The sequence below is a fragment of the Dendrobates tinctorius genome, unplaced genomic scaffold, assembly GCF_039654945.1.
Source record: "Dendrobates tinctorius isolate UK_male_01 unplaced genomic scaffold, ASM3965494v1 ptg000009l, whole genome shotgun sequence".
NCBI classification, from domain to species: Eukaryota; Metazoa; Chordata; class Amphibia; order Anura; family Dendrobatidae; genus Dendrobates; species Dendrobates tinctorius.
This window is the reverse complement of record NW_027361677.1, coordinates 11,001,951-11,029,915: the sequence shown is the minus strand read 5'-3', so window position 1 is coordinate 11,029,915 and position 27,965 is coordinate 11,001,951. Positions and strand designations below refer to the sequence as shown.

Genomic DNA, 27,965 nt, shown 5'->3' with positions numbered 1-27,965 from the left:
AGAGGAATTACCTTAACACATGGCAGGGAGAGCGTGAGCCTGGTCCTCCTGGACGCGGATTTCCACCGCTTGTCAGAGGGGACAGCAGCGCGCTAGGATAAGTGAAGAATGAGCGGGACTAAAGCCCTGACGAGCACAGAGGTAGGGCCAATGGGCGAGAACTAGATGATGACGTCAGCGGAAATAAGATGTTCCATGCGCTCCATCATAATCAAGTGTGCGTTTCACCGCAATAAGGGAGCATTAAACTAAAATGAAAGGGGTTTATATGTGATCTTTATTAGCGGTATGGGAGAGGAGAATGCGAGGAGTATAGGGGTAAAACTAGGGGCCATTGTGGCATTAGGAGTGTAAGACTGCAATGGGAGGTTTGTTTACATTATGTGGGGAGGAAATATACCATATATATAAGTGGTATAGTGGACAATAATGCATATGAGGAAATAAGAAAAACATCCGATAAGGATACATAGAATGGACATGGATGGTAGTAGTGAGGTTCTCCAGGGAGACACACAGTGTAAGATGGAGTGCAGTCCGAAAAGAGCCATAAGTGCAGACCATATCAGTATAAGTGACTCTAAGGAGAAAGAGACAAAAATTAGTCATCATACATACAGATATAGTCGTCATCATTATCCTGGTATGGAGAAACCTGAAAACATGGTATTATACAAAAGATAGTAAATTATAATCACGATTCAGGCCTTTGGGTTTGAGTGTTTCCAAGGTGTGTATCGAAAATGCTTCACGGCATTTAAGGATGGTGATCCTATTGCCACCTCGTCTGGGTTGTGGGACATGTTCAATAACCTGGAATTGTAGCTGAGAGATGTTGTGACCAAAACTGGTAAAATGGAAAGGAATGGGGAGCAAAAGGTTTTTACACCGTATAGTGGATTTATGTTTAGATATCCTATCACAAATTGCCTGGGTAGTCTCGCCAACATTTAGTCGTCCGCACGGGCATTTTATGAGGTATATGACCAATTAGGTGTCACAAGTGAAGAACTCATGTATTGGGAAACTTTTCCCAGTAAGAGGATGGTGGGACTTGTTACCTTTTGAGGACATTACTGCACTGCATACAGTGAAGACAGGGAAAAGTGCCGGTCTTGGGTCTTTGTAGAAAGCGTTGAGATTTGTTAAGTCTGGTGCCTATATCGGCTTTAACTAGACTGTCCCTGAGATTTGGTGCTCTCTGAAAACATGGTAGAAATGGATGTTAGAATTCTGGAATGTCAGGATGGGCGGTGGAGAGAAGATGCCAGTTTTTCCTAATGGATTTATGGAGGATATAAGAGAAGCGATGAAAAGAGTGGACAAACTGGATACGGTAGGTAGATCTGTTCTGTGGGGATATTCTTTGGGACCTTGCTTCATGGAGTATAAAAGGACGGTAGCACCTTTCTGCAAATCTTCTGGATATCTCATTGAGGTGCTCAGAACGGGTGGTATTATCAGACACAATTCTAGATACCCTTTGGAACTGCGATCTTGGAATGGCATTTTTGGTGGAGGGGGGATGTAGACTCTGATAATGTACAGGGGGAGTCTCAGGCCATGTCCTCTGTGGTATCCCATTTTTCTTCAGCCACAGGGGTTCCTGCTCAGCGGAGACGTCGGTCCCAGCATCTTGTTTAGGCTAATGCTATGCATCTGGTTGCTTCTGCCACCTCAGGTTCAGCTGTAGCATCCAGCATTGGTGAGCAGCGAGCAGAAGCTCCTGGGACTAAGTCCTGCTTTTCTCCATCTGAGCATGCCTATTGTTGATCAGAAGTCACATGCTCAGGTCCTCAAGCAGCTCGGATTGGACCATCAGCAAGATCCTGGAAGGCTGCGGTTATAAAAGGATCGCAAGGCCGTGCGCTAGTATAGACCATGTGGCGTGAGTGTTGTATGCACATATGAATGTCTCTGGTGAATGACTCATTATGAGACCCCTACCCCTGGTACGCATGTGTTGATCAGCCTTGCCAGTTATTGCCTAGGCTGATAGTGCAGGTAGGAGGAAGAGTCAGGGACTAGCTTCAGCGCCTAGTAGTGGCTTGCCTGTACGCCACTGTGCACTTTGCACTTATAATATAATAATAAGTTTTGTTTCTATAGCGCCGACATATTCCGCAGCACTTTACATTTCAGAGGGGATTTGTACAGACAATAGACGTTACAGCATAACAATAATCACATAGATTATAACAGATACCAAGAGGAATGAGGGCCCTGCTCGCAAGCTTACAGTCTATGAGGAAAAAAGGGGAGACACGAAAGGTGGGTGGTAACAGTTGCCCTGATTGTATGAACCAGCCATAATGTTAAGTGTGTAACAGTACAGACACAGAGGGCTAATGGAGGCATAAAGCATGTGGGAACATGATGCGGGGAACCTGGTTATGGTAAAACTTTTGGCTCTGCCACACAGGGATAGATTAGGTTAATGTGTTGAGGCGATAGGCCAGTCTGAATAAATACGTTTTCAGGGCACGCTTAAAATTGTGGGGATTGGGGACTAATCGTATTGACCTAGGAAGTGCATTACAAAGAATTGGCACAGCACGTGTAAAGTCTTGGAGACGGGGTGGTGTTTAACCCTCGTGTCCAGTGCGATACCGCCATTTAGTGTCCGCCATTACCGAGCAGCAGTTAACATCTCTGCACGGTGGACCCTGGGCTGCGAACGCACCTTATTACCATATTTATATTATTTGGTGCGTTCCACCAGCCTTAACATTAAAATAGCGCCAGGGTCTGGTAGTAATGGCAGACGAACAGCGACTACAGTGATACATCCAGCAGCTGGAGGGCAGGTTGTCAGCTTTTGAGCGTCCAACCTCAGCTGTGGATGTTACCGCAGTAGCTGTTCAGGCTGCTAGCATGGCCAAGGTTCCTGGTGCTATCAATGCATAGCTTTCCGGCCGGTCATGCTGGATGAAGCCTCCCACGTAGGGCTGCCACCAGGAATTTCAGGGCCCCATACTGGCAAACTCCACTTCTGCACCACTTCCTGCACCACTGGAAATTAACATTTTCCCATCGAACACCAGATCACATATATAGCCATCAGCATTTATTTTTGCCAAAAGATTCATTTAAGCCTGCCACCATAACAAGGTAGACTCTTTTGGCCGGGCCCTAATCTAAAATCTTTAAAATATCGAATACTCTTTTTTAGGTATATTTTTATTCATTTTTCTTTTAGGTAATATGTCACATACATTATTTAAAATGATCAGTAATACCACATACAAGAGTCAAATATCATCATACCATTGTGGCGCCCCTGAGGCTCAGTCGCCACAGAGGTACTGCACCTCCTCCTGAGGTGTGTTATCCCACCATCCAGGTAAGGTGGAGACTCCTGGCCACACTCCAACACCTGCACCCCACACCACAAAGTAGTGTAGCAAAGCACCTTCGGCGGCTCCCTGCTTGGAGTATAGCAAAGCACCCATTGGTGGCTCCCTGCTTGGAACACGAAACGTGCTGGGAGGTGGGTGAAGTTAGTTTACATTACAAGGAGCGGGAAGAGTTTAGGACAACAGTTAGTCAGTTGGTTGGAGAGCTGGAGAGAAGATCATCCCCGGAGAGAGGGATAGATGGATGGAAGTGCTGCAGCAGATCCCAGTGACCTGGTTCTGCTGGCACGGGAGAGAGAGAGAGCAACAAAGACTGAAAGCCTGATTCTCCATAGAAAGAAAGGATTAGTAAGGAACGTGAGGAGTAAAAGAGAACAGGGGACGTGGGTTAGAAGAGAACCCTTCCTAGAAGTTCTAAGCGCAAGGCCGGGGCCCGGTCCCCGAGGTTGTATGGATACTAATGGTCCTGCAGCAGACACCGGAGGAATAGAAGTAGTGACCACTTTATTCCCACACAAGACTTGGGGGCACAACAGCAACTGGATAGTGAGCCGGGACTTAGTAGCAATAAGTCCCCGAAGCAGGCTACAGCTGTCTGCTGTACAAGTAGGGTTCATAAGAACATCTGACAGGAGGAACTCCAGTGTAACTCAGTACTAGGAGTACTTCACTCAAAGGCACTATAAGAGGAGACGTTCAGAAAGGCACATATTAGCAGAGTGTTGGAAGGGAGTATTCTATCTGGCCTGGGGGTTGACTGAGTCCCTGACCCGGAGGACACGGCACGGAGGCAGGCACCTGTTTGTACAACAGACTGTGAGTAAAGCTTTGGAACTACATGCCCTGGTGTCCTCCACTTATTCCGGCACCAACCTGCCCCACACTGCTACATCTCTTGCACCTGACACTACACCATCTACGTGTCACTTCACCTACTCTGCCCTGAGACTACAACCCTGCCTGTGGAGGGCTATAACATCTCTGCTGCACCACACCATCTGTCCCAGAGGATCTGTCTGCAGCGTCGGCTTACATCTTCATTGCCGAACACCACAGGTGGCGTCACGAACTATTCATTTCCACTACAAACACCATTCAATCCCCCTTTTACTTGGGCGCCCAGGGCCACGGACTGGGTCACCGCTGCTGTGACATTCCCATCCGAAAGACCGGCCCAGTACAGAGTACCCCACAGCCCTGGGAGGGTGACCCACCATGGCCTGGTCACATTTTACCACCAGGTAGTGACCAAATAATACCATGTACAAGGGAGAAATGCTGTTACCCCATGACCAGACCACATTTTACCACCACATATTGACCTAATAATACAATACTGATGTCATGACTTTGTTCTCGGGTGTCCCAGGACAAGGGGCTCATTCCTTGTCCCTAATGCTAGAGGCACAACAGCTCATCCTGTACCCCAGATTACTTCTGATGGTGAAGATGCCGGGGCCATGTACCTTACCTTAGCTCCTGAATTTGCCCTCAGTCTGTACACTTCCCCCACCCAGAGAAGAGGAGTAGTAGTGTACCATAATACACCAACCAGACTAACAAGGTAATATGAACATGGATAAAGGAAAATACCAATCATGCACATATGCACACATAAACAACAGAAGGCTGAGGTTAAACCGAAGTACAGAAAAAAGGGAATTATCAAACACTCAAAATCTAGCAACAGTCACAGATAAATCCACCAAACGCCTACTCCAATAACCATCAACAACCTCCCAGCCATGCAGCATAAGCTACTCTGACAATGAGTGCTAGCCAGGGCCTGGTTTATATAGGAGATGGGAAAGGCTAACAGTGCACAGCTGAGAGCCTTAATGCAGGAAAGCTTCCAGGAGCTCTCAGCTGTGCAGATTAACCTCTGAACTGCATAAAGAAATTTACACAGTTTAATATGAAGGTGAAGTGCTTCTAAACAGTGCAGGAGTCAGAGAAATCAGACCCTGTGGTCTTCTGGCTCCTCTGTCACGGTAAACCCATGGCAACTGATGAATAATAAAAACAAAACACAACACTAATGTTGCCTGGCACTGCCCGTGGTACTCGGGAGAGGAGCGTGCGGCTGCATAGAAATACATGCAGCCGGACTCTCCGCTCCCGAGTGCCGGGTATTAAGATGTGAGACTCGTCCGAGTTTCTTGCATGTGTGACCCCGGCCTAAGCTTTATTATTTTAACAGAGTCAAACATGAGGAATGAGAAGGGGTTGTCCAAGTAGTGAACAACCTCTTTAAGGAACAAGCTACGGAAATTTTGAATTTTCTGGCAGTCAACAGGAACAAAAAGTTAAAGGTATTTCAATAAAAAAAAAGAATCAGCGCTGTAATTCAGTGGTGGTGTAACTATAAGTCTGTGGCCTCATATTATTTGTCAGTTGTACTTTATCTGAAAACAATAAAACGCTATAATCATCTCATCACTGTAATTATCTAAATTGTACAGTCTGATTGTTGATGTTTATTCTCACGAGAGGACAAATCCAGATCCCCCTCCATACAGTGATGTCCTGCCATTAATTATTTAATAGACTTATTTATTATATTTTAAATATCAAAATTTGACAGATATTCTGTATACGTAAAAACAGTAAAAGCAATGGGAAGTAATAATGCAATTAGATATATGAAGGTCTCACCTTCCAGTAACATGATGGTGGTAGGAAAAGAAAACCAGAATTATTTGTGGGTCACAAGCAATGAACCCTACATTAGTGGCAGTACAGCTCCAGGCACCAGGGATCTGCCTCTGCTTTGTAATATATACTGGAAATAAATTGAGAATGCAGCACTGCGTATATATTCTGAAGGCAAATGTTTTATTTCCTCCCCATTGTATTTAGAAAAAATATATTAGAAAATGTGAAATATGCTCAGCAAAATGTTCTTCACTAGCAAAGAAAACAAAAAAAAAACCTTCTGGGATATGTCAGACTGTAATACTGAGTATTGTAAGTCTTCTTGTGACCTTGAAAGATATCTGACACCAGGTCTTTGCCAGTAGCATGATGTAGAGACAGAGACCCTGATTTCGGTGATGTATCACTTGCTGGGCTATTTTCTGTAGTTTCAATAAAATCACTATTTTATAAGCAGGAAATTATCTCTTGAGGACTAGTAAACTTGCTGCCAGGTAGTCCAACCACGCCCCCAATACTGATTGGTAGCTTTCTGTCTATGCAAAGTGGATACAGAAAGCAACCAATCAGTGTTGTGGGCGTGGTTAAGCAAGGCCTCACATTCAGTGAACTGGTAGATCTGCAGCAGATAAAACTGTGATTGCATCAAAGCTACAGGAAGCAGCCAAGTGAGTGATACATCTCTGGAATCAGGCTTTCTTCGCCTACATTGTGCTTTTTCAGATTACATTACAAAAACCTGGTGAAAGATTCCCTTTACTTTTACTAATATCCGTCATACTGTCGATAACGTGGGTGGGACTCTACAAGGATGACCTGCAACAGTGCTGTGAACAGAGTGCAAAAGTTCAGAGAAAATCACTGCACACGTACAAGAAAAATAATGCTTCAGGTGAGTTTATTGCTGATAGGTGAAGCGACAATTTAAACGACGTTTCGGCCAATCATTGGCCTTTATCATCTAGTCGCTGGAAAAAAAAAAAGGAAAAACAACAATAAGAAAAACCATAGAGAAATATATACAATATTTACAATAAACATCTCCAAAATGTAGGTTGATTTAAAAGCAACTGTATTGGGAAATATCTCCAGAGAGAGGTATCCACAAAACATGGAGAAAGGGTTAAAGAATGGCGGACATGTTCAAGGTACAGAGGTGTTGTTACAACAAGAAATGAAAAAAGAGGCATACCCTTTTCAAAAAAGTAGCACGGGAAAACCAGGTAAGTAGTGTCACCGCAATATGATATGTCAGAGCCTATTGGGTCCTGTAGATGATAGAGAAGGAAGCATTAACCGTAATAATGTTGGCTGAAAAGGCTTATAGATCTGAAGGTGCTTATATGTACAACAGTGGAGTAATAAAAATAGAACATTAGTGTGCAGCACGTAGCAAATGGGAGAATCATACTGTCAAATGAGATCTACAAAGCCAAGACGTGGAGGATGGAGGTAGTAGTTGCCCAAACAATGGCTATAAATACCAGTTTAGGGTACCGTTACACTTAGCGATGCACCAGCGATCCCGACAACGATAAGGATCGCTGGTGCATCGCTAAGTGGTCGCAGTGGTCGGGGGTTGCTACTTACCTGTCAGACGCGGCGATCCTGACATCCTCCCGCCTGAGTCCACGCGTCGCTTGTCGGAGCCAGCAGGAAGCGCCCAATGAGAAATGGTCCAGGACGTTCTCGCGCGACCAGCGATAACCAGCAGGGGAGCCGGTTGGAGGTAAGTATAAGCGAAATCAGTGATGTCACAGCGATATTGCTAGCGATATCGCTATGTGTAACGGGCCCCTTAGAGTCAATGCCCAGTGTATGCAGTGGGTTCAGGAGGAACCGCTCTCCATTGAGTATGGGCTTGCTGGATAAACATGAGTGGTGATAAGAGTTAAACAGCTTCCATGGGAGAGCAAAAAGCACTATATTGTGGTAGTGCTGAGCAGTATTACTTACATTCATTGGTGGCGCAGTGGAGGGTGCAGACACTTCTGTGTCCCAGCGGTGACTGAGTTCTGTTTGAAAGGGAGCGCTCTTAAAACAGAGCTCCAGCCGGTCACATGACCGGAAATACTGAAGGACACCGGCATCTGCGCGGACTGCAGAGGCAGCGTCGCTCAGCAACAAGCCTTATGTGAAATCAGCCTGTAATGGAGAACGGGGGCTGGGCATAGATAGATGTGGAATGAACGACATCATGCACATATGCATACAATATTGCCATGAATACAGGGTGAATATGCAATATAAAACTTATACTGACAAAGATTAGATAAATGCAAATCAAATAAATTGTAAGTAGGAGTCCAAACTGAAAAAAGGAGAGAAAATGGAGGAAATGGAGAATGAGGGGTGGGAGAGATAAAAAAGTACGTAAAAAAATTGAAACAAACACCTCGATAATGAAAAAATGGTCTTACAGCCAGGGAATTTCTATGGATAAATCGACAAGAACAAGAATTCAATGGGTCTAGGGAAAAAAATACATTATCCAATCTATCTCACGGTTGAGACCTCTGGGGTGCAAAGTGTCTAGAGTATATATCCAAAATGTCTCACATTGTTTGAGCAGGCGGATACGGTTACCCCCTCTCTTGGGTCTCGGTACTTTCTCAATTATTTGAAATCTCAGTTGAGATACGTTGTATTTGGCCTCCTTAAAATGAGCCGGTAATGGCAGCCAAACCTTCCCACATCTGATGGTCGATTTGTGGCTAGAGATACGATCTCTAACTGCTTGAGTGGTCTCGCCCACATAGAGCAAACCACAGGGACACTTAATGAGGTATACCACAAAGCTCAATTCACATGTGAGGAATTCTCTGATGGGGTAAGCTTTGCCCGTACGTGGATGGGCAACCTCATTGCCCTTGATGCATACCTCCCAACTTTTGAAGAAGGCAAATAGGGACAAAGGCTGCAGTGCGCTACACGCGTCGTGGCAAATTTTAGGCCACGCCCCTATCCATACCCATTTTAGTAGTCACGCCCATATCCACGCCCCAACCGCACCCATTTAGCACTGCTGATCATACTGTTTCATAAATAATAATTCTAAACAGAAAAAAATGGAGCGCTGTATGGAGTGCTGATGCCCCGCCGCCGCATCTCTGTCCTCCTGCGGAGACCCGAACGATTACCTCCTCCTGAGGTGACATGTTATAAGCTGACCTCCGGAAATGAGGTCAGCAGTCATTTCCAGCGGTCAGCTTACAGCACGTCACTTCCGGTGGAACGTGATGTGCGGCGCAGAGTGCATACACCCAGTGGCGTAGCAACGGTTTGTGGCGCCTGGGGCGGTCGCAAAATTTGCCGCCCCTTTGGTCGCTGATAATCCCTAAGGGGCTGGGGGCCCCACCAAACAGCACCACACAGAGGGTCCCAACCAAACAGTGCCACACAGAGGGCCCCCATCAAACAGTCACACAGAGGGCCCCCACCACATAGCAAGTGCCAACCATGACACTATCACAGAAAGGAAACCAAAATAAATGTCTCATGAAGATAAACCCTGTATACCCATCATTGCGAGGGGGTCACCTGCCCAGAACCCCCATGTATTAGCAAGAGCTGTGGATTAAAGATGTTTGTGTAGTAATACCACAAATATCTGGCGGTTCCCAGTAAAGGTGGATTAACAGCGAAACCCTGTCTGCAATGAAACAATCCAATAAAATATCACAGAAGAAAAAAATAAATCCAAAACCTGATGGTCGCGTTGCTGTACGTCCTGGTGCGCAATAGCGCGACAGCGCAAACACCGGCACCAGGGCATCCAGGAAGCTCATCCAGCAATTTGACCATTCTGCATTTATAATGCTTTTGCTTAAATTCAGCTTACTTACAGATGTAGCAGAGCCAAGTTTGTCATTTGGCATAACTGACTCATTGTCACATAATAAGGCAATTTTTTTTGCATTGGGTCCTACTATATATATCAAGCAATTGCATTGTGAGCAATTCCCTGGCAATCTTTCTTTTTTCCCCTCAGTTCTCAGCAGTTGTGTCTAGAGTTGAGCGATACCAGCCGATACTTGAAAATATCGGATCGGAATGGATCGGCCGATCTTAAAAAAAAAAGTATCGGTATCGCCGATTCCGATACCGGGAACCAATGCAAGTCAATGGGGCCAAAATATCGGAATTAAAAAAAAACCCTTTCTTTCCTTGTAGGTTAATTCTACATGAAGAAAAACAACTAAGAATAATGTAGAATGTATTGTGGGAGTTGGAGGAGACATTAAAGCCATAGAGGTTTAGCCCAATCAAATGGAATAGCAGGAATTAAACTTTTTTTTTAAAGATGTTAGGAGTTACAAAGATATTGACTATGTTAGCCTCATTTATATTTTGCCAGACATGTATGTCTTCTTCTTCTTTCTTCTTTCTTCTTCTTTCTTATTCTTCTTCCTTTTTTTACCTTCTTCTTCTTCTTATTCCTTTTTTTACATTCTTCTTCTTCTTCTTCCTTTTTTTACATTCTTCTACTTCCTTTTTTTACATTCTTCTTCTTCTTCTTCTTCCTTTTTTTACATTCTTCTTCTTATTCCTTTTTTTACATTCTTCTTCTTATTCCTTTTTTTACATTCTTCTTCTTATTCCTTTTTTTACATTCTTCTTCTTATTCCTTTTTTTACATTCTTCTTCTTCTTCCTTTTTTTACATTCTTCTACTTCCTTTTTTTACATTCTTCTTCTTATTCCTTTTTTTACATTCTTCTTCTTATTCCTTTTTTTACATTCTTCTTCTTCTTCCTTTTTTAAATTCTTCTTCTTCTTCTTCCTTTTCTTACATTCTTCATATTCTTCTTATTCAACAATTATTATTCTACATATTCAACTTCTTCATCTTCTTCCTATTCTTCTTCATCATATTCTTGTTTGTGTCAGGCATTCCTGTAGTTGTTATCTAGAAAAGTTAGAAGTTTACACCTTCCGTTCTGCCTGTCACAAAAGATTTACAACAGGATTTGTCCGCGTTCAGTTTGGCCTGCAGCAGCAGGCCTTTTCCAGGGGCACCACGAGGAGGAACGGACTCACCCCCATACACTGCTTAGTCTTCTTCTGCTTATAAATAAGATAATATCATTTGCTCAGAGTATTAGTCTTATGCTTAATGTTCTTCTGCTTTGTTTTTTTTATGCTTCTTTGTCTTCTCTCTCTTGTTGTTCTGCATCTTGGTGGTTGTCTTCCTGTTCTTTGTCCTCTTGAACCAGCTGACGGTACTGGCACCCGGAGGGGCAGCAGAAGGAACAAGAGCCAATGGCACTACCGAGGACCAGCTGACGGTGCTGGAACCCGGTTACTAAGCAGGAGGTACCTGTGCTACAAAGCACTACCAAGGACCAGCAGACGTTGCCGGAACTCGGATACCGAGATGGAGGCACCTAGGCCAAAGGCTCTGACGAGAACCAGCTGACGGTGCTGGAACCCGGAGGGGTAGCATAAGCTGCAAGAGCAAATGGAAATAGCGAGGACCAGCTGACAGTGCTGGCACCCGGAGGGGCAGCAGAAGGAATAAGAGCCAATGGCACAACCGAGGACCAGCTGACGGTGCTGGAACCCGGTTACTAAGCAGGAGGTACCTGTGCTACAAAGCACTACCAAGGACCAGCAGACGTTGCCGGAACTCGGATACCGAGATGGAGGCACCTAGGCCAAAGGCTCTGACGAGAACCAGCTGACGGTGCTGGAACCCGGAGGGGTATCAGAAGTTACCCCTGAAAAGCAAAGTTGGCATGCCGCAAGCTGGCCGCAGTTACCGAATCACACAGTCCTACAGGGGGTGCTTGTCCTACTGGCACTATGGAACAAGTCTTTCTTACCAGAACCCACAGTCCACATAGGAAGCACCTAAACTGCTGGCACCCTAGCCTCGGCTAACCCAACCGCAACACGACATGGCAACTTGGGGTGGCAAACTGACATTGACACTTCCCGGAAACAGCAGGCAGGGCTGGAACCAAGCTGGGCAGGAGGGAGTACCCATGCCAAAGTCAGTTATGAGCAGCAACTGGCGATGTTGGAGCCCAGGACAAGCACTTAGCAGGCTGAGGCCTGATGTGCTGTCAATTGGGAGGCAGCAGGACAGATTGCCATCAAAACAGCAGGGGAACAGCTGACGTTACTGAACCCCACAAACACAGGAGCTAGTGTTTTACTCTGTGAAGACGGCACTTCCGAGCAACAACTGGCTGTGTTGAAGCCCAGGGACTAGCACGGAGCAGGCTGAGGCTGCATTGAAGAAATTTTAAGATCGGTTGTAGACTACTAATTTGAACCAAGCTCCACTTAGGCCTGTGGCTTCACTGATTTTCGTATTTCCCCTGTCCTCCAACCCCGCCAGTTACAGCTCCGAAGTGGCGTCTGCACAATCCACACTTGTTCCTGTGTTACAGGTGTTCAGTCCGGTCAGTTAATCCCCTGATGTGTGTCCGGCAACGTCGCCTGCTCTGTCCACATTCCCATAATGATCTGCACTCGCCATCCGCGTGGATTCATCGAAGGCACGCAAAACGAGGCAGATGTCCTTCATAGAGGCCCACTCAATGGTGCTGAAGTGTGAACGGCGCACAGTGCGACTTGTTTGCGCCTAATGCAGCTGGTACTCCATGACTGCTGCCTGCTGCTCACACAACCGCTCCAACATATGTAACGTTGAATTCCACCGGGTGGGTAGGTCACATATGATGCGATGTTCCGGAAGGCCAAATCGTCGCTGCAGAGCAGCGAGGCGCGATCTTGCCGTGCTGGAACGTCGCAAGTGAGCGCACTCTATGCGGACCTTGTGCAACAGTGCAGCAAGATCCGGATAGTCCCTCAGAAAGCTCTGCACGACCAAGTTAAGAACATGTGCCAGACATGGGATGTGTGTGAGGTTGCCTAGGCCAAGAGCTGCCACCAGATTTCGGCCATTGTCACACACTACCAAGCCCGGCTGGAGATTCGCTGGCCCAAACCACACATCGCTCTCCAGCTTGATAGCATTCCAGAGCTCCTGCGCTGTGTGGCTTCGATTCCCCAAAGAAATTAATTTGAGTACAGCCTGTTGACGTTTGGCCACGGCTGTGCTCATATCGGTCGTAACAGGCTCCTGCTCTGCTGTTTCTGAGGAACTTGAGTAGGAGGAGGAGTCTATGTGTACAGACTGGAGTCCTGCAATCCGTGGCGTTGGAAGAACACGTACAGCGCCACTCTCCAGATCCGTACCCGGCTCCACAACATTGACCCAGTGGGCAGTGAGGGAAAGGTATCGTCCCTGTCCATGGTTACTGGTCCACGCATCGGTGGTCAGGTGGACCTTGCTACTAACGGCGTTTAGTAGCGCATGTTTTATTTTGCCCTCAACATGTTTCTGCAGGGCAGGGACGGCTCGCCTGCTGAAATAAAAGCGGCTGGGCACGTTGTATTGGGGGACTGCCAATGCCATTAAGTCCCGGAAGGTGTCAGTGTCCACCAGCCTGAATGACAGCATTTCAACTGCCAGAAGTTTGGCAATGCCAGCATTCAGAGACTGTGATCGGGGATGGTTTGCCGAGTAAGGGCGCCTTTTATCCCATGCCTGTGCTACCGATGGCTGTGATGGATGGGAACGTGCTGCTATGGGTGTAATCTGACAGGGTCTCCGGACAACAGTGGCAGAGGTTCTTCCTTGGCGATCCTGTGAGGAAGCCGAACCAGCAGTGTGTGAGCTGGAGGAAGAGGGCCCAACACGAACTGAAGAGGTGGTAGGTGGTGCTGTACGTTGGCCTACGTCTTCAGGGTGTCTCTGCAACTCCAACTCGTGCTTGGTGCGCACATGTTTCCACATATTTGTGGTATTGAGGTTGCTGACATTTCTCCCTCTTTTGACTCTCTGATGACACAGCTTGCATTTGACAAAGCAAATGTCATCTGCAACTGTGTCAAAAAAGGACCACGCACTGCAACTCTTGTGAGCGCCCGGTTTGCCTTTGGAAGGAGGAATGCTCCTAACGGGTGCCGAAGTGGAGGGTACAGGCAACCAAGTCTTCCCCCTCCCTCTGCCTCCTGTTTTGGCCGGTAGGGGAATCTCTTCCTCCGAGCTGCTCCCACCACCTTCCTGTTGCTCACGCCATGATGGGTCAAGGACCTCATCATCTTCCCTCCCCTCTTCAAACAGCTGCTTCTCCGGGGTTGTCTCGCCAGCACCGTACGCACCAGAAAGTGGCAACTGAGTCTCGTCATCATCTGATGCGTACTGAGGTGTGCTGACCATAGGCACTGGCCCACTCGCCTCTTCAGATTCAGAGGGACAAAGAAGTTGCGCATCACTGCATACTCCCTCTTCTTCACATTCAGGAATGCTGCTTGGCTGGCCCCCTCTTTCCAAGCCAACAGATTCCGAGAACAGAAGTAGAGACTGTGATGGCTCCTGTCCATGTCTCTCTGACTGCCTGGGCACTTTGGCAGGTGGTGAAGAGACAGATGGTTGCTCTTCAGTGCTCTGACCCTGAGAGGATGCGGAAGTAATTGAAGTCGATGCGTTAGCTGCCATCCATCCGACAACGGCTTCAATTTGTTCCTCCCGCAGCAGTGGGGTACGTTGAGGTCCTACAAAGCTGCGCATAAAGGACTGTTGCCTGCTAAAACTGGGGGATGCTGATCCACTGGTGCCCGCAGCAGGCCCAGAATCCCCACGTCCTCTACCTGTAGAATCCCCACGTCCTCTCCCTTCAGAATCCCCACGTCCTCTCCCTGCTGAAACTCCACGCCCACGCGCCTTACTCCCTGCCTTCTTCATCTTGCAAGACTGCTTAAGATAGGCAAAAAAGTACAAAGGGGGGCCTTAGTGTGCTTATTCCTGAACAGCTGGTTACAGGTACAAGAAACACTAATTTTATGAAGTGTGTGTGTGTGGACTAGACTTTAATAGTAGCTGATGTGGCCTACACAAGTTCCAAATGTAGTGTTTGGTGAACTTTTTTTGTGGTTTCTTTGTTGGAAACAAACTCAAAGTATGTGAACAAAGAATTGAAACTGATAGTATCACCAACTTTTTGGAGCTATTACAATGCAGGCAGGTAACCTACAATGCAAAAGATGAGGCTCCAAAAAAATTGGGTAATACTAATCTGGCTGCGCCGGCAGGGCACAAGCCAGAAAAAAAGGCTCCTCTATCTACTCCTATATAGTGTTTGCAACCAACCAATGTTGATGGATACGGATGGATGCACACTAATAGGAGAAGAAAAAATGAGCTGCACTCAAAGACAAATATGTGTGAGGCAGTGACGCACGTTGAGCGTCCTGCAACCAGACGTAGCTGCAGGACACTCTACTCAGCGTGAGCTGCACTCACACACAGTCAGAGGCCTCTCAGACAGCCGTCAACAGTGCAGCTAAGTGGGCACTGGCACTGACAGGCTGCAGAAAGGCTCCGCTGTGTACTCCTATATAGTGTTTGCAACCACCGTAGATGGAGACGGATGGATGCACACTAATAGAAGAAAAAATGAGCTGCACTCAAATAAAAATATGTGTGAGGCACTGACGCACGCTGAGCGTCCTACAGCCAGACGTAGCTGCAGGACACACTACTCAGCGTGAGCTGCACTCACACACAGTCAGAGACCTCTCAGACAGCCGTGAACAGTGCAGCAAAGTGGACACTAGCACTGAAAGGCTGTAGAAAGGCTCCGCTGTCTACTACTAGTGTTTGCAACCAACGTATATGGATACGGATGGAAGCACACTAGATTGAAATTATGTAAAAAATGCAGCTCAAAAAATAAAAGATGTATGAGGCAGCAGTGATCACACTGGGTGGCCTACAGCCTGACGTGGCTGCAGGACCCACTCCACAGCGTGAGCTGCACTCACACAGCCCTTGCAGACAGCTGTGAACACTGCTGCTAGGGCAAAGAAGGCTACAGTGGTGGTTTATGTAGCCTGGGTAAAGCACTAGATGTTTGGTGGAATCGCTATTTCTAACTGTCCCTCACAGTCTTCTACAGCAGCCTGTCCCTAACTGAATTCACAGCAGAGTGACCAGAAATGGCGGCTGCGGTGGCTTTTATAGTGCATCATGACATCATTTCGGCAGCCAATCACAGCCATGCCAATAGTTAACATGCCTACATGCCTAACAGGATGTGCCCACACTTCGGAGGATTCCCATTGGCTTAATCAAAGCAAGCAGGCTCATAGCATGATGGGAACTTCCGATTCCGATTCCGGAATCCGATATGACAAAAGTATCGGAACTAAGTATCGGAATTCCGATACCGCTAATATCGGCCGATACCCGATACATGCGGTATCGGAATGCTCAACACTAGTTGTGTCACCTGCCAGCTGTACGACATGCACAAGAGGTGTAAGAAAATCAGTCGTAAGGGTACGGAAAATTCAGGCCCCTAAACTGGGCTACAAGATGTGGAATGGGAAAGTGCTTACAATGCAATTGCTTCACTGCTTGTACAGCATGCAGTTATATGACAAACCCAACCTATATCTGTGCATAACCACATCACTATTATCAGCTCTGAGCAGCTGCTGCAGAACCTCTTGGCAGGGATCACACACACAGAGGACATGCAGCCTGGTGAAGCAGTTATTTCCATTAATAATAAAAAAAAAAAAAAAAATTTCATGAGTTTTCCACTAGTTGCACATACTAATAGGATTAGCAGGGCTGCCCTGCTCTCCCCCCATGCCCGGGGCACAGATCCCTGCAGCATATCTTCCTGGCACTCTATAGCCCCTCACCCACACAGTGCCCCCTGCACAGCAGAGGGGCAGCTTACTTGCAGGGCAGGAGTGGGCATCAACCTGGCAGAGGACTTGGTTCCCAGGCTGTACAGCTCCTGTCCCGGGCACATCCAGCATGAGTGAGAGGCGCATGGAGCAAACCCTGCCCTGGATCCAGTGTATACACATCAGACTGGGCTGGTCTACAGCAATCCCAGCCACCCCCATAACTGGAGGAATTAGGAGACCTCCAGCACTGCTGCACCATCCACAGCCAGGGAGACTGGGCGGAAATGAGTTCTCCCACAGAGGAGAGGAATTGCTGCTGCCGCGCCACCCCCACACGCGGACCGCCCCCCCCACGCTATGCCACTGCATACACCGCGATTGCGGGATAGATAGCTTCTCGGTCGGGACGGCGGGATACGGCCCCAAAATCGGGACTGTCCCACGGGAATCGGGAGGGTTGGGACCTATGCTTGATGACATTGGAGCAACTCATACAATTGAGACAGGGAAAGGTACCTGTTCTCTTATGACCTGTCAAGGTCCTTGTGGGTGCTTCATTGTGACCTACCATGTCGGCCCTGACTAGTTTATCCTTGATACTTTGATACTTTGGGGCCTTCTCAAACACATCAGTGGTGGATATCTAAAGATGGTGATGTTGGGGTAAGTCATAGTCAGTAAGGGCCAATGTTTGTGAATTAGGTTATGTACTCTTTGCATAGATGGATGATGACCAAAAGGGAGTCTAGATGTTTTTTGTGAAGTAGTAGAAGACTGAACCATATCTGCAAGTGCTCTAGTCATTTCAGAAGCAAGAAGTGTGGATGGGTAATTCCTGGATGAAAATTTGCTGGACATTTCTTGTAGCCTAGAGTCTCTAACTGAGGGGTTAGAGACAATTCTGGTAACTCTTTTGAACTGGGACCGAGGGAGACTGTTTCTGGTGGATTTGGGATGACAACCGTTGTATGAGAGAAGATTATTGCAATCGGTGGGTTTGGGGTAGATGTCCGTGGTGAGTCTACCCTGAGGGTCCTTAAGGACTTTGGTGTCTAGAAACGTTATCTCATGGATGTTGTGGGAGAGTGTGAACTTAAGTTCCTGTCTGATGCCATTGAGCGTGCTGAAAAATGTTAGAAGACTGTTGAGGTCTCCCAGCCAAATGCAAAAAATATCATCGATGTAGCGATTAGAGTTGAGCGACTTTTGGTTTTTTAGGGTCGCGTTTCGTTTCGTGAAACCCGACTTTTCCAAAAGTCGGGTCGAGCAAGATCGTCCGATTATAGGGAAAAGTCGGGGTCGTCCCGAAACACGAAACCCAATGTAAGTCAATGGGGAATAAAAGTCGGCAGTGAGAGGAGGACAGGAAACACACCTACAGTGCCCATTTGAATGCCAAAAGCATCAATTCTTCTTTCTTAAGCTTGTCAACCTTAATTAACTTCATAATACAAGTTACGCACTGAAAAATGGGGGTTATTTGGCTACAAACTGTGGGGGGGGAGGGCTGGCTCCAGGTTTTCATGTGCCCTGGGCGAAAGAGCGCCCCTTTAACACATACCACAACTCATCATGCTCCGATACGGCAGAGAAATAGCGGTATAGTCCAATGAAAAATACCTCACTTTTTACATCTCATGACGAGGCCCATCTATTTCTCCATACAGAATCATTGGTCCCATATAATGTTTGAAACAGTATATGATGAGCTCCACATAATGCTACAGTATATGTTGGTCCCCATGGATGAAGCTCCACTGTCTTATGGGCCAAATAATGCTCCAAACATAATGGGCCCCATTTCTAGTGCTCTAGTGTATAATGGGCCCTGTAAATGCTGCTCCAGTGTCTGATGTCCACCTTTGGAATGTTCCAGTGTATGGTGGGCCCCATCTATCATTCTCCAGAGTATAGTGCTCCCCAAAAATTGCTGTCCCAACATTGAAAACAATCAAATAAGTCTCCTCGCTAGGGAATCCCTGTACTTGTCTGGACAGGTGCTGTAGCTTGCTTAACAGCTCGCCAGCCGTTCTCACGCCCAGTATGGATTACACGTGATTGCACAAAGGTGAGAAAGGGTACCGTATCCCCAGATAACATGTATGGATAGCGTACACATTCAAAATATATGTCACAGGAGGCAGGCTCAGACGGTGTTAGGCCCAGTATGGATTGCACGTGATTGCACAAAGGTTAGAAAGGGTACCGTATCCCCGGATAACATGTATGGATAGCGTACACATTCAAAATATATGTCTATACAGCATGAGGCAGGCTCAGACGGTGTTAGGCCCAGTATGGATTGCACGTGATTGCACAAAGGTTAGAAAGGGTACCGTATCCCTGGATAACATGTATGGATAGCGTACACATTCAAAATATATGTCTATACAGCATGAGGCAGGCTCAGACGGTGTTAGGCCCAGTATGGATTGCACGTGATTGCACAAAGGTTAGAAAGGGTACCGTATCCCTGGATAACATGTATGGATAGCGTACACATTCAAAATATATGTCTATACAGCATGAGGCAGGCTCAGACGGTGTTAGGCCCAGTATGGATTGCACGTGATTGCACAAAGGTTAGAAAGGGTACCGTATCCCTGGATAACATGTATGGATAGCGTACACATTCAAAATATGTCTCAGGAGGCAGGCTCAGACGGTGTTAGGCCCAGTATGGATTGCACGTGATTGCACAAAGGTTAGAAAGGGTACCGTATCCCTGGATAACATGTATGGATAGCGTACACATTCAAAATATATGTCTCAGGAGGCAGGCTCAGACGGTGTCAGGCACAGTATGGATTTGACGGCCCAGATTACACAGCGGAGGAGCAGGGAGAGGTAAAGATTGCAAATGCTGGGGCCCTGCCCAAGCAAGGGGGGCCCACTCGTGGGCGTCGATACTGGCACTGGGCCCCTCATAGTACAGCGGTGTGTCTGACGGCGGGTGTGCACCACCACCGTCAGAGACACTTGATTGCACTATGAGGGACCCTGTGCCAGTGCCCGCGCCCAAGAGTCGGCCTACCCACCTGTCCAGGGCAACGGCACTCGCACGGTGTCGTGCGCTAGGTGGTGACCCCGGCCATGGGGGGGGAGGCAGCACAGTTAGGGAGTTTTAGAAAGTGGCATATGTTGATGTTGGACATTCAGCTGATGCAAAAGGCGAAATAGGTGAAGTACCAGGAAGAGATGGACCAAAGCAAGCCATTTTTCTGTCACCCTATGTGTCATCAGGGGAAGGTGGGACAAAATCCTTGGAAACCCATGCGTGGTTCATTTTAATGAAGGTTAGATCATCCACATTTTGGGTTGACAGACGGGTCCTTTTTTCTGTCAGGATTGATCCAGCTGCACTGAAGACTCTTTCCGATAGCACACTTGCAGCTGGGCAAGCGAGCTCCTGTAAGGCATATTGGGCCAATTCAGGCCAGGTGTCCAGTTTAGCGGCCCAATAGTCAAAAGGGAATGACCTGTGTGGGAGAACATCGATATGGGAGGAAAAGTAGTTTGTTACCATAGTTGACAACTGCTGTCTCCTGTCACTTTCCATCGATGCAGTATTACCAGTTGTGTGAGCGGTATTTGAAAAATCAGTCCACAACATTGTCATGAAACCCCTGTCTCCAACGCCACTTCTGCTGTGTGCACCACGAACACCTCTGCCAAGCTGCCCCCGGCCCGTACGGCTCGTGTGAGAACCATCACCGCTGCTGTGTGCTGGGAATGCCTCAAGCAACCGATTTACCAGAGTTGCTTGTTTATTAGCCAATATTAGGTCAAGGTTCTCCTGTGGCATGATGTTTTGTAATTTGCCTTTATAGCGTGGATCCAGGATGCTGGCCAACCAGTAGTCGTCATCGTTCATCATTTTGGCAATGCGGGGGTCCCTTTTTAGGATCCGCAAGGCATAATCTGACATGTGGGCCAATGTTCCCGGTGTCAATGATGCACTGCGAGTACTGGGTGGAGGAGCACTTTCTGGCAAATCCACATCCCTCCAGTCACGCACAAACCCTGTACCAGACCTTGCCACGCCAACATTTTCACTTGCCCCACGAGATGCATCCTCCTCCCCTAAGTAATCATCCCCATCATCCTCCTCCTCCTCCTCTTCTTCCTCCACCTCGTCCAGGAGAGGTCGCTGAGCAGACAATGGCTGAATGTCATCAAGGATTCCCTCCTCCTCTTCCTCCTCATCAACATTGGCTGCAGACTCCTGCTCCTTAAGGTGCGTCAAAGTTTGCATGAGCAGACGCATAAGTGGGATGCTCATGCTTAGGATGGCGTCGTCTGCGCTTACCAGCCGTGTGCATTCCTCAAAACACTGAAGGACTTTACAAAGGTCTTTCAGCTTCGACCACTGCACACCTGTCAACTCCATGTCTGCTCTCAAAGTGCCTGGCCGTGTATCCTCCCACAAATGCATTATGGCCTGCCTCTGCTCGCACAGCCGCTCCACCATGTGCAGGGTGGAGTTCCACCTTGTTGCAATGTCGATAATGAGGCGGTGGTTGGGAAGGTGGAGCAATCGCTGCAGCTTCTGCATACGAACGGAGTGTACAGGCGACCGGCGGATGTGCGCGCACAGTCTTCGCACCTTCTGGAGCAGGGCTTTTAACTCCGGATAATTTTTGAGGAAGCACTGCACCACCAGGTTCAAGGTGTGAGCCAAGCAAGGTATGTGGCTGAGTTTTGAAAGGGCTATGGCTGCCACAAAATTACGGCCGTTATCACTAACTACCTTGCCTGCCTCAAGATGTACACTGCCCAGCCATGACTCAGTTTGTCGCTTCAAGTACTCGGCCAGCACCTCGGCGGTGTGTCTGTCGCCCAAACACATCATCTGCAAAACAGCCTGCTGACGCTTTCCACTAGCTGCTCGATAGGGGGACACATCGTGTGCAACAGTGGCAGCTGCAGATGGAGTGCTCGTACGACTGCGCTCTGTGGACGAGCTATCGCTTCTGGAAGGGGGAGGAGGAGGAGGGTCGAACGCCTACAGCCAACTGTTTCCTATACCGTGGGCTAGGCAGCACTGTCCCACCACCGCTGTCCCCTGTGGACCCTGCATCCACCACATTAACCCAGTGCGCAGTGATGGACACGTAACGGCCCTGGCCATGCCGACTGGACCATGCATCAGTTGTGAGGTGCACCTTTCCGCTCACTGACTGCTTGAGTGCATGGACAATGCGGTCTTTCACATGATGGTGGAGGGCTGGGATGGCTTTGCGAGAGAAGAAGTGGCGACTGGGTAGGTCATAGCGTGGTACTGCATAGGCCATGAGTTCGCGGAAAGCTGTGCTTTCCACCAACCGAAAGGGGATCATCTCAAACGAGATTAGTTTGGCAATGTGGGCGTTCAAACCCAGTGTACACGGATGAGAGACTGAGTACTTTCTTGACCTACTCATAGTGTCTGGGAGGGTGAGCTGGACTTGAGAGCTGCATATGGTGAAAGTAGCGGTGGACAGGGCGGACTGAGAGAGGGTTGATGATGGTGATGGAGTTGGTGTTCTTTCTGATGGCCTAGAATCAGTATTTCGTTGATATAACAGTGGGATTCCCTGACTGCTGTGGTCTTGCAACGACACCTCAACATTTGCTGCTGTGCTAACCGGTGGGCTTACAGTGGGGGAAACAATGTAGCGTTGCTGACTACCTTCGTTGTGATCAGTTGCACATGTGGCACTTGAGGTTTGGTGTTGTGTCCACGCTTGCAAGTGCATGCTGGTTAAATGTCTAAGCATGCAACTGGTATTCAAATTTTTCAGATTTTTCCCTCGGCTAAAGGTCTTTGCGCACTTCTTACAGATAACCTTGGCCTGATCATGAGGGTTTTGTTCAAAAAAGTGCCACACTGCACTCTTCCTACTTTGGCAGACATTTTGCGGCCTAGCACGCTGTGATCTTTTGACCCTCTGGACAAGCTGTCCAGCAACTCTTTTGATGTTTGGAACCTGTCTTTGGAGTGCTCCGGGCCTGCCAGATAACAGCTGTTGCGATGTCGATGTCTGCTGTGGATGCTCCTCATCTGAGCTATTGGAAGCAGCACCCTCTTCCCCCAATGGATGCCAATCTGGGTCAACAACTGGGTCATCCATCACCTCCTCTTCTATGTCATGTGCACCTTCCTCTGTGTCACCGTGTATGGTGGTATAGTGTGCGGGAAGGGGCACCTGAGTCTCATCAGGGTCAGAATCTGGCTCTGTACACTGCGAGGACAATGTAGTGCTCTGAGTGAATGTACCAGCAGAATCATCCATCAGCGGCTGTGCATCAGTGCACTCCATGTCAGATTCATCTTGGCCTGGGTAATTCACCATTTCACTTGATAATCCAGGCATGGTATGTGAAAACAGCTCCATGGAGTAATCAGTAGTATGGCCTGCGTCATCCTTCAATCTTGGTTGGGGTGAAGGACACAAGGAAAGGTGTGGTTCATGAACATGAGCCTCCAATGACGACTCAGTGCTTTTACTTTTTACAACTGAAGAAGAGGAGGCGATAGAGCTGGAGGCTGAGTCAGCAATGTAAGACAAAACTTTTTCCTGATGCTCTGGCTTTAAAAGCGGTTTGCCAACTCCTAGAAAACTAAGCGTTCAAGGCCTTATGTAGCCAGACAATGACGCAGGGTCAGCACCTCCTGCATTCGGTCCTATTTTGCTCTTGCCACTACCATCAGATCCACCACCAACACCATCATTACCAGCTGCCAACCCCCGCCCAATTCCACGGCCTCTTCCACCAGCCTTCCTCGTTTTTGGTAGAAATGTAGACAAAATCCAACAAACTATATAGTAATGTAAAACAAGGTACAAGGTGTCTATAGAACAGGGGAGATTTTGAATATCTACACACACTTTTGGACACTGGACACTTTTGGATTGTGTGAGGCCCACTGATATCTGAGCGCTATGTGACAGGCTCGATGGCACTGCTGTGACAAAAGTGACTAGAGGATAAGGGAGATTTTGAATATCTGCACACACTTTTGGACACTGGACACTTTTGGATTGTGTGAGGCCCACTGATATCTCAGCGCTATGTGACAGGCTCGATGGCACTGCTGTGACAAAAGTGACTAGAGGATAAGGGAGATTTTGAATATCTGCACACACTTTTGGACACTGGACACTTTTGGATTGTGTGAGGCCCACTGATATCTCAGCGCTATGTGACAGGCTCGATGGCACTGCTGTGACTAGAGGATAAGGGAGATTTTGAATATCTGCACACACTTTTGGACACTGGACACTTTTGGATTGTGTGAGGCCCACTGATATCTCAGCGCTATGTGACAGGCTCGATGGCACTGCTGTGACAAAAGTGACTAGAGGATAAGGGAGATTTTGAATATCTGCACACACTTTTGGACACTGGACACTTTTGGATTGTGTGAGGCCCACTGATATCTCAGCGCTATGTGACAGGCTCGATGGCACTGCTGTGACCTAAGTGACTAAAGGATAAGGGAGATTTTGAATATCTGCACACACTTTTGGACACTGGACACTTTTGGATTGTGTGAGGCCCACTGATATCTCAGCGCTATGTGACAGGCTCGATGGCACTGCTGTGACAAAAGTGACTAGAGGATAAGGGAGATTGGATTGCTTTTAAAAAAGCAGTTTGCGGAGCAGTGGGTAAACAGCAATGCCTGCCTGTCAGGAAGCCTTAAAAGGCAGCCCAACAACCAACACCACTGATACACCACTATATAGCCTCCCCTTGCACTGCACACACAGTGACTGGTGTGTTGTGCAGGCCAAATTGCTATCAGCAGCAGAAGCAGTTTTTTTTTCTTCTCAGCAGGACAAAAAAAAAAATTGGGATTGCTTAAGCAGTTTGAGGCCCAATGAATATCTGAGCGCTATGTGACAGGCTCGATGGCGCAGCTGTGACCAAAGTGACTAGAGGATAAGGGAGATTGGATTGCTTTTAAAAAAGCAGTTTGCGGAGCAGTGGGTAAACAGCAATGCCAGCCTGTCAGGAAGCCTTAGAAGGCAGCCCAACAACCAACACCACTGATACACCACTATATAGCCTCCCCTTGCACTGCACACACAGTGACTGGTGTGTTGTGCAGGCCAAATCGCTAGCAGCAGAAGCAGTTTTTTTGTCTTCTTCCCTGCCTAACGCTCTCCCTACAGAATCAGCAGCAACCTCTCCCTATGCTAAGATCGGCAGAAGTAAGATGGCGGTCGGCGTGCACGCCCTTTTATACCCCCTGTGACGCCCACCAAAGCAAGCCAATCACTTGCATGCCCTTCTGAAAGATGGTGGTGACCCGTGCCTATGTCATCACGTTGCCCACAGTGTCCGTGGATCCTGATTGGCTGAAAAAGAGCGCAAAACAAACTTTTGAAACGCGACTTTGGCGCGTAAGTCGCCGACCTCGTGGCCGACCTCATCCTAGGGTCGGGTTTCGTTTCATGAAACCCGACTTTGCCAAAAGTCGGCGACTTTTGAATTTTTTCGACCCGTTTCGCTCAACTCTAGTAGCGATACCATGCTAAAGCATATTCCTGAAACAGTGAATTGGGGTAAATGTGATCACGTTCAAATCTGTCCATGTAGAGATTAGTATAGGCGGGCGCTACATTTGAGTCCATTGCGGTCCCGCAAACCTGGATGTAAAAGTCATTTTCAAAACGAAAAAAATTTTGTCTTAAGACAATATTCAAGAGGTCTAAACAAAAATCTTTCAGGTGCATGTCCATATTAGCCTCGCTAAGAGTTAGTGAGACAGCCTCCATGCCTTTATTGTGTGTTATGGATGTATACAGGCTGGTAACATCAAAGGTGCAAAGAATACTAGTGGGTGGAATAGAACTAATGTCCCAGATTTTATTCAGGAAATCACCTGTGTCCAAGATAAATGTTTTAGTGGTATGGGTATGAGGCATCAGTAGTTTTTCTAGAAAGATGGATAATGGGTTGAGAATAGAGTCCGTAGAAGCGACTATGGGACGTCCTGGTGGATTATATAGATACTTGTGTATTTTGGGGAGAGTGTATAGAACAGGGGTCACTGGGTGCTGATTGATCAAGTATGTTCTAGTTTTAGTGTCAATTGTCTTGAGCTGTAAATGTTTTGATAGAATGAACAGAGTGCAGACATGGTCATTTCTGCGTCACAGAATACTTCATCGACTACAATCGAGTATAAATGATCAGAACGGGAGCCAATTAAAGTCAAAGGAGTGTAAAATTTTACTGAGTGTCTGGATCGTTCATGCCGAGCAACAGAAGAGTATCAAGTCTAGGAGTTATAGATACCGTATATACTCGTGTATAAGCTGAGATTTTAAGCCCTTTTTTTGGGCTGAAAGTCCCCCTCTCGGCTTATACACAAGTCAAATACCGGGGGGATCGGCGGGGAGGGGGAGCTGGGGTGACAGATCATACTCGCCCTTCTCTGCAGCTCCCCTGCTTGTTCCATGTTGTCAGCGCTGCTCTCTTCCTGCTTCAGCTGTCAAATGGTACCTGCTCAATAAATATGTGCATATTTAATGAGCGGTACCACGTGACCGCTGAAGCAGGAAGAGAGCAGCGCTGACAACATGGAACAAGCAGGGGAGCTGCAGAGACTAGCGCCAGGACCGGGTGAGTATGAACGGGGGGAGGCATATTCACCTGTACCTGCCCTCTGCTGTCTTGCGTCCTCTGCAGTGACATTCAGGTCAGAGGGCGCGATCATGCCCTCTGCCTGCACAGTCACTGCAGAGCCGGCAACGCTGATGAGCAGGGGGCAGCGACGAAGGTGAGTATACAGCTTTTTTTTTGTAACGGAGGCAGCGGCAGCAGCAGCAATATGATGGGGCCACACAGTGTGCAGATAACTGGGGCCACTCACTGTGCAGCATTATCTGGGGCCACTCACTGTGCAGCATTATCTGGGGCCACTCACTGTGCAGCATTATCTGGGGCCACTCACTGTGCAGCATTATCTGGGGCCACTCACTGTGCAGCATTATCTGGGGCCACTCACTGTGCAGCATTATCTGGGGCCACTCACTGTGCAGCATTATCTGGGGCCACTCACTGTGCAGCATTATCTGGGGCCACTCACTTTGCAGCATTATCTGGGGCCACTCACTGTGCAGCATTATCTGGGGCCACTCATTGTGCAGCATTATCTGGGGCCACTCACTGTGCAGCATTATCTGGGGCCACTCACTGTGCAGCATTATCTGGGGCCACTCACTGTATAGCATTATCTGGGGCCACTCACTGTGCAGCATTATCTGGGGCCACTCACTGTGCAGCATTATCTGGGGCCACTCACTGTGCAGCATTATCTGGGGCCACTCACTGTGCAGCATTATCTGGGGCCACTCACTGTGCAGCATTATCTGGGGCCACTCACTGTGCAGCATTATCTGGGGCCACTCACTGTGCAGCATTATCTGGGGCCACTCACTGTGCAGCATTATCTGGGGCCGCTCACTGTGCAGCATTATCTGGGGCCGCTCACTGTGCAGCATTATCTGGGGCCACTCACTGTGCAGCATTATCTGGGGCCACTCACTGTCCAGCATAACTGGGGCCACTCACTGTGTAGCATTATCTGGGGCCACTCACTGTGCAGCATTATCTGGGGCCACTCACTGTGCAGCATTATCTGGGGCCACTCACTGTGCAGCATTTTCTGGGGCCACTCACTGTGCAGCATAATTGGGGCCACTCACTGAGCAGAATTATCTGGGGCCACTCACTTTGCAGCATTATCTGGGGCCACTCACTGTGCAGCATTATCTGGGGCCACTCACTGTGCAGCATTATCTGGGGCCACTCACTGTGCAGCATTATCTGGGGCCACTCACTGTGCCCCCTTAGCTTATACGCGAGTCAATAAGTTTTCCCAGTTTTTTGTGACAAAATTAGGAGGGTCGGCTTATACACGTGTCGGCTTATATACGACTATATACGGTAAGTGTAATAGTTTGTTACGCTGCAAGACTTTAAAAAAAAAATGGATCCGCTAAAAAGGAGGCCAAATAAAATCTAAAATTGCAGACTGTTGATTCCCTTTGTTTCACTATACTCAATGGCTTTTTTGGAGATGTTACCTAAATTCCAATAGTCGATTATTCATTCAGAACATCCAACTGTCTTGGCTGTGGAACAGAAATATATACACATATAGTAAAGGGACATTATGACAGTGCACTGCAGAGATACAGCCTCTCATACTGTAAATTTTTTTCATTTTCTGAGGGGG

The 27,965-nt window shown here is 47.7% G+C and overlaps 2 long non-coding RNA genes across 12 annotated transcripts in view; one reads left to right on the top strand and one right to left on the bottom strand.

Annotated features, from left to right (window-relative positions):
• LOC141096282 (uncharacterized) overlaps positions 1–27,965 on the top strand; it is a 352,604-nt gene that overhangs the window by 157,058 nt on the left and 167,581 nt on the right. The gene's annotated exons all lie outside the window — the stretch shown is intronic.
• Positions 6,893–8,073, bottom strand: LOC141095436 (uncharacterized). Its single transcript, XR_012233384.1, has 3 exons — positions 7,968–8,073; positions 7,204–7,279; positions 6,893–6,979 (listed from the first exon to the last, which is right to left on the bottom strand). It is a non-coding gene; the product is annotated as an uncharacterized lncRNA (long non-coding RNA).